This window comes from Marmota flaviventris, chromosome 17 (assembly GCF_047511675.1).
Source record: "Marmota flaviventris isolate mMarFla1 chromosome 17, mMarFla1.hap1, whole genome shotgun sequence".
NCBI classification, from domain to species: domain Eukaryota; kingdom Metazoa; phylum Chordata; class Mammalia; order Rodentia; family Sciuridae; genus Marmota; species Marmota flaviventris.
This window is the reverse complement of record NC_092514.1, coordinates 36488959-36497280: the sequence shown is the minus strand read 5'-3', so window position 1 is coordinate 36497280 and position 8322 is coordinate 36488959.

The window sequence follows — 8322 nt, the reverse complement described above, 5'->3', positions numbered from 1 at the left end:
TGGTAGAGCACTACTGGGTTCAATCTGTAGTACTGCAACCAAAAGAAGAAGGAGGAGAAGGAAGAAGAGCTGGGTTTCTTATAAGGAAAACTTGCCTTGTCTTTTTTTCTGTCACTAATTTTGTGAACATGAAAAAGTCGTTTATATAATAGGATACCAGTTTTCATCATCTGTGTAATAAGGTTGCACTACATAATTCAAGGACAACCTGGCAATTTAATCAGACGCAGTGATGCCTGATACTGGGAAGTTTAAATGAGTCACACGAGTATGAATATACAGGTGAAACCTTCATATGAGTCACCACTTGGGAAAGGAGACACAGCTTCAACAAAGAAGTGTCAAGCTGTCTCACCAGAATAAAAGGAGGGGTGAGTTTTATTGGCTAATTGCAGGATGGGCTGGGGTTTAGGAATGTCCATTGGAAGCATCTTTGCCCTATGAGGATGAGTTAAGTGAAAGCACTGATGAACCTAGTACTCTTTAAGGTCAAATAAATGAGGCATATTTGGTATCTGACAAGCTATGATTTAAGGTAGGACCTTTTAGTGGCTGTTAGACGATCAGCCAAGGCCTGGGAATACATTTGACCTTTGTCCCTCTGGTGGTCCCTGATTATCTCACTTTTCTCAAAATAAAAAGCAGAAAGGGCTAGGGATGTAGCTCAGGGGTAGAGTGTTCAGTATTAGAGTTCAATCCCTAATACTGAAAAAAAAAAAAAAAAAAAAAACCTGAGCCTCTCTCTCATATTTATGTCTTTTTAAAAAATATTTTTAGTTGTAGATGGACACAATACCTTTATTTTGTTTATTTAGATATTTTTTGGTTTTTGCTTTTCTTTTTTTGTGGTGCTGGAGATCAAACCCAGTGCCTCATGAGTGCTAGGCAAGCACTCTACCACTGAGCCACAACCCCAGCCCTACTTATATCATTTATTGTTTTAAAACTAGTAACAATTTGCCGGGCATGGTGGCACACACACGTAATCCCAGCAAATGGGGACACTGAGGCAGAAATATCACAAGTTCAAGGCCAGTCTCAGCAACTTAGGTAGACCCTGTCTCAAAATTTTAAAATGTGGTAGAGCACCTATGGGTTCAAGTTCCAGCACCAGAAAGCAAACAAAAACCCAGTTCTAATTAATTCTCCCATTGGAGAGACTCCAACTTTGTTAATATGAAATTTGAAAACACATAGAAATTATCTTTACAGAATCAATACAAGGAACAATGGAGATCTACAAGTCAGTGTGTGATATTGTTATATAATAATAAATATATATATTTGATCTTTGCCCTAATTACTGGCACAGAGCTCTTAAAATGCTTAAAATTTCCCAAATGATGGGGCTGGGGTTGTGGCTCAGCTCAGCGGTGGAGCACTTGTTTAGTATGTGGGAGGCACTGAGTTCAATCCTCAGCACCCACATAAAATAAATAAATAAAATAAAGGTATGAAAATACAATAACATTATTAAAATTTTTCCTGAATGATACAGGGGATTGGAGAATCCTTTATTGTATAATATTTGATCTTTGCCTCAGGTCCCTGACATAGAGCTTCTAACATTTTTATAAGTTTCTAAGTGAAGGTTACACTACCTAATCTACATTTTGTTCTAATGAGGCCACTCTTGGTGAGCCCTTTCACAGTTTTAGGATGGGAACTGGTCACTGGAACAAGCAAGGCAGGATAAGATGGTTGGAACTTTAACTCCAACCTTTGGGGAGAAACAAAGGGCTGGAGATTAAATTAATTATCAATGACCAATGAGTTAATTAATCACATTTGTGTAATAAAACTTCCATAAAGAGCCCCAAACTGTGGTGTTTAGAGAGCTTTCAGGTCGGTGAATGAATCCACATTCCAGGAAGGTGGGACACCCTAATGCTACAGGACAGAAGCTCATATGCTGGGGCCCTATGTAGCTATTATATGACTGCACATCCTTTATAATAAACCAATAAATATAAGTAAAGTGCTTTCCTGAGTCTTTTGAGCTATTTTAGTAAATGATCAAACCTGAGAAAGGAATGTGGAAGCACCAGATTTACAGCTTGTTGGTCAGAAGTACAGGTCAGAACCTGAGACTCATGACTGGCATCTGAAGTGGGGACAGCACTGTGGGACTGAGCCCTTAACATGTGGGCTCTGTTGATGCTAACTCCATGTAGTGATCACCAGAATTAAATTAAATCATAGGACTCCAAACTGATATTTATCTGAAAAATTGGAGAATTGGTAATTGGCATGAGGTAAAAATCCTACACATTTGATGTCAGAATTGTTCTATGGGTAGAAATAGATCTTGGTACAGTGATTAAAACAAGTCAAAAACCTCTCATAGTCTGGGAGGGTAGTTCAGTAGTACAGCCTATGCTGGCATACACATAGCCCTGGCTTCTATCCTCAGCACCAAAATGAATAGGAAAGAATGAATGAAAGAAAACAGCCTTTGATTGTTTGCCAGTCTCTTGTCTTGCTCTCTTGGAAAAGGTGATTTCAAACCAAAGGTCAAGTAAACATTTCTAAAAGAGAATTAAAGCCTTAAGTGAGAAGGAATTAAGAGATCATGTGAGCTTGAGTGTTCAGATCCAGACCCTGTCTATCTCATGATTCTAAAGCAAATCCTGAAGTCAGGATAAACATTGTGATGAAACATCAAGAAGAACAGACCTTCAATGAATTTGTAACTGGTTGAGAAATTGTAATAGCAGCAGCTAAGGAATGAAATTGAACTATCTAGAAGGAGCTATGAGAGATTCCTTGAGGGAATTAGAAATCAAGGAGATGGCTGGACAGAGTGGCACTTCGCCTGTAATCCTAGCAATTTAGGAGGCTGAGGCAGGAAGATTTCAAGTTTGAGGCCAGCCTCAGCAATTTAGCAAAGCCCTGAACAATTTGGTGAGGCCCTGTCTTAAAATAAAAAATAAAAGTGCTGCAGATATGGCTCAATGGTAAAGTGCCCCTGGATTCAATCCCCAGTACAAAAAAAGTGGGGGGAAAATCAAGGAGATGAGCAATCATCCATCTGAAGGAACAGTCTGGAGAGTACATCATTGGATGAGAGGGATAGCAAAGTGCAGTGTAAAGCCACAACGTCAAGCCTAGAGTTTGGGTTTCTTTTCCTGATAATTCATATGATTTAAGGCACACCCTTCTCTTACATTATTAGAAATGCTTGGTAAAAAAAGAAATACCTGTGGAATGCTTCATGTCTCTGGAAAGAAAAATTATGTATGAAAGTATGATAGGATTATATATTTTTTTCATTTAGCCCACAGCTTCTCAGATTCATTAGAAATTTATTTAGTTTAAATCACCAACATCCTTGAGGAATAAGATACAGTTTGTACAGAAATAGTTCAAAAATGAATACTGGTAGGGCTGGGGATTGGGTCAGTGGAAGAGTGCTTGCCTCGCATGCATGTTTATTTGTTTTGGGTTTTTTTTTTTTGGTACGAAGGAATGAACCCAGAAAGGGCTTAGTAACTGAGCTTCATCCCCAGCCCTTTTTATTTTGAGACAGAGTCTCACTGAGTTGCTCAGGGCCTTGCTAAATTGCTGAGTCTGGCTTTGAATTTGTGATCCTCCTGCCACATTCTCCAGAGTAGCTGAGGTTATAGGCATATGCCACCACTGTGGGCACCCTTCCTAAACTCTTTGTTTTCCTCTCGACCTTTCTTTCTTCCTTCCTTTCTTTCTTTTTCTAATCTGTCATTCATCTACTTCTTTGGGAAGCATTGTCAAAGCCTTAACTACTTAACTTTTCTTACCATAGCCTTGGTTTAAATTCATCCTCATTTTTTTCAAACCATGTTTCTGTGGTTTTTTTTTTTTTTTTCTCCTGTAAGTGACAATTATTTTTATGGACCTTACTCTTCAAGTCCCAGAACTTAAGTCTCAAGTTTACAAAACATATCTCCAAAAGGAGCTGCTCTGCTGTTTTATGTTTCAATAACTCTTAAGATTTGGACTCGTTTATCTTAATCAACACAGATAAAAGGGGGCCGAGAAAGGGGAGGAGGGAGAAACCAAGGAATATGTTGCCAATATTTTCTTTCTGTAGCAAATGACACTTAAGGAAGGAAGAGCTCCTTCTCTAATCCTGTTAAATTTTACCGCTTCAAGTTCCTTCCCAAACTTGACCTTCCTTTCCATTTGTGTTGGAATCTCTCCAGCATTGAAGCCTATTGTCCAGCTCAAATGATATCCTTTCTATTTCCTTTCTTCTTGCCTGCCCTATTACAAATAGGTGGTGGGTTTTTTGCTTTTTATTAAAAACTTTTTTTTAATATTAATTTTTTAGTTTTAGGTGGACACAATATCTTTATTTTCTTTTATGTGGTGCTGAGGATCGAACCCAGTGCCTCACGCATGCCAGGCAAGGGCACTACCACTTGAGCCACATCTCGAGCCCCCAAAACCTTTTTTTTAAACCAATGTTTACTTTTATCAAAATGTCCCATGCAACTTGTTTAGAAAGGAAAAAAAAAAAAAAGATATACCCCCAAGCAACAGTATTTTGATGCCCTCTTCTCCTACTGATCACCACTTCCACCATTCAAAGGCAACCACTCAACTTGTTAAATTTACCTCTTCAGGCTGGACGCAATAGCTCATGCCTATAATCCCAGCAACTCTGGAGGCTGAGGCAGGAGGATCAAGAGTTCAAAGTCAGCTTTGGCAAAAGTGAGGTGGTAAGCAGTGAGACCTGTCTCTAAATAAAATATAAAATAGAACTGGTCATGTGGCTCAGTGGTCGAGTGCCCCTGAGTTCAATCCCTGGTACCAAAAAAGTAAATAAATACAAATAAAAATTTACTTCTTCAGACATTTGTTAGTTTTTTCTTTTCTCTCTTTCTCTCTTTCTTTCTCGGGGATCAAACCCAGGTCCTTGAGCATACAAGGCAAGCTCTCTACTATTGAGCTACATACCCCCAGTCCTTATTTCCATATTTCTAACAAAGTTATGTAATATATTACCTCTATTTTGTCACATAGGAAATTTTTGTGTAAATTAGGCAATTTTAAAAAGCTTTAGAGAGAGAAGAGGGGAGGGGAGGGGAGGGGAGGGGGGTAGTAGAGGATAGGAAAGGCAGCAGAACACAACAGACACTAGTATGGCAATATGTAAATCAATGGATGTGTAACTGATGTGATTCTGCAATCTGTATATGGGGTAAAAATGGGAGTTCATAACCCACTTGAATCAAAGTGTGAAATATGATGTGTCAAGAACTATGTAATGTTTTGATCAACCAACAATAAAAAAATTAAAAAAAAAAAAAGCTTAAAGTTGCGAATAGGCTATTTATTTGATCAAGTTTATTATTCTTCAAAATTCAGGTGATAATAGGTAACAACAAATCCCTTCAATATGTAAAACCAAATTCAGGCAATAAATTCAGTGTAGTTAGTCTTCAAAGTACAAAATCCACCAGGCACAGGAGCACATGCCTGAAATCCCAGCAAATACGAAGGCAAGTTGGAGATCAGTCTGTGCAACTTAGCAAGACCTGTCTCAAAATAAAGAATAATTTTTTAAAAAGGGGCAGGGATGTAGCTCAGTGGTAGAGCACCCCTGGGTTCGATCTCTAGTACTGCTAAACAAATAAATAAGGAAGGAAAGAAAGAGAGTGGTAAGACGCTTGTTCTTAAGTTCATTATTCTTCCATTCCCACCATGCTGAAGCACTGGCTTGATAAACCAGTTCACAGCATGAAACTTATTGCAGAAACAGGAACTATAAAGACTATTTTTTCCTTATTTTCACCTGTATTAAAATATTTTTATTTTCTTCTCCTCTCCCATACTCTTATCATCTAACATGTGTTCATAGAAGATTAAATATATATTTCTGTCTTTCAATTGTAGAATATCAAAGGGAGAGAGTGAATCAGCTAGGAAAAAAATAAATATCACTCAAAAGGCAACTTAGTATCTTTTAGGGAAAGGTTGGCTTGTTTTTAGTTGTAAATGATACAGTTGTTTCATGTTAGGCAGAAATTTAACTATGTTGTCTTCACTTGGAGATTGAGCATAATTTAAAATTGGGTACCAAATTGAAAAGGGGAGATTGTACAAACTTTGTAATGTAATATGCCAACTTGGCTAGACTCAGCTGAGTTTCCCAGTACATTTCTTGTTAGGGTGGGCCACAGAGAAATGAAGGAACAGCCTCTGTGTTGTACTGAGCTACATCCCCAGGTCTTTTTAAATTTTTATTTTGAGACAGGCTGTCACGAAGTTGCAAAGGCCAGCCTTGAACTTGGGATCCTCCCAAGTTGCTGGGATGATAGGCACATGCCACTGTACCTGGCAGCAATGGCCATTTTGTAACTCATATTATTCTATTCTTCATCTGCTGGCTTGTCTCATGAGCATGGAGAAATGGCTGGGCTTATGACTGCTCCATCTTCCCATCAGTCCTTCTCCTGCTTTTCCAACTCTTTTTTTTTTTTTCAAATATTTTTTTAAATTTGGGACACAATACCTTTATTTTATTTATTTATGTGGAGCTGAGGATCAAACCTAGTGCCCCATGCATGGAAGGCAAGCGTTTTACCACTGAGCCACAACTCCAGCCCCTCCAACTCTTGGTCTAGGTACAGCTTCACCTACAGGATCTCTATGTCATCAAGACCAGAGACAGTGGGAATTGATGTGGTTTTTCCTGCCCTCCTTGGTTCCAGCCTGAATTTGCTTTTCCCTACTTGACATCTATAAGGTCCTTGCTTAGAAACTGGATGGCCATTTTAAATGATGGCCACCATTTTAAGGAAAAGGTTTTGCTTTCCTGCCCAAGGGTGTTTCTGAGAAAGGCTCACCACTCCCTCCTACCAACCCAACCCTTAACCTCTCCCATTAGGTCCAGCTCAGCTCTGATTCTTGAGCCTCCCCCATAAAAGCACCAGAACTCAAGCCTGTTTTGCCTCTCTCTCCTATAGAGAGATGGCCTTTATTTGTCAGCTGTGACAAATAAACTCCTGTATGTATCTCTGCCTGGTCTCTTCCTCACTTTCCCTTCAATATCTATATTCCCTTCCTTGACAGGCTTCCCTGGAGTCTTCAGGTTCCAGGATCAGGTGTGAGGACAGAAGTTTTACAGAGATTGCTTCAACAGTTTCCATAGTTGTTTAAGATTACATATGACATACACTGTTGGGGATCGCAAAATCAAGTCAAGATGGCGCCTGCAATTTGCCAGGAGGAGTGGTTTGTGAAGCAACACCACCAAACCATTAAGATGATGGAGATTCCTTATTGGCTGATTGCTGTAACTGGATGATGCTAATTGAGTCAAGCTGTGTGTAATCAGTTAGGTATATATACCTCTGCTGTTTTGCAATAAAGCGGCTCCTGCTACCTTGGGTGCCCGCTACTTTGAGTTCCCGCTCAGTTCCCGCTGAGTTTCCCAGCAATAAAGCAGTTCCTGGTTCAACCTTAAAGTCGCTTTTCACCTCCCGGTTATTGTGCCCAGCCGGACTGCAGCAATATACCTATCCTAGTAGGTTCTTCTTTGCTTGATTCTCTGCTTCTGTTTTTGAATCCTGATTGCAATTGAATAAACACATTATCTTTTAAAATATATATGTATATATAACATATACATATATAATATATATAGTAGATGGTCACAATACTTTTATTTTTATTTATTTATTTCTCTGCTTTTTTTTTTAAGGAGAGAGAGAGAGAGAGAGAGAGAGAGAGAAACTTTTTGGTAGATGGACACAACACAATGCCTTTTTTTTTTTAATGTGATGCTGAGAATCGAACCTGTGCTAGCTCTACCATTGAGCCACAATCCCACCCCCTCTGCTTCTGTTTTTGAATCCTGATTGATTATAATTGAATAAACATGTTATCTTTAAAAAATATATTATATATAATATATTATATAATATAGTACATATAATATATATTATGTATAGTAGATGGTCACAATACCTTTATTTTTATTTATTTATTTATGAGGATTGAACCCAGTGCCTCACACATGCTAGGCCAGCACTGCATCACTTAGCCACAACCCCAGTCCCATGTTATCTTTTTTGAGCTTGCACTTCCAAAAACTTTATCAGGAAGGTGTATTGTGGGTCAGTTAGACAGATTGCACACTTTGTATGTGTATGAATACTTTCATTTGCTCTAGCATTGCAAGGTCTGGTAGAGACCATCTACTCCTTTGCTCTTCTGTTTTCAAAATTGTTTTAATTATTTATAATATTTAAATATTAGATAATATTTTTAGTATAAGTAAATGTTTCCTGATTCAAATCCCCATGTGCCCCTTAATGCTAGGGGCAACATCCCTGG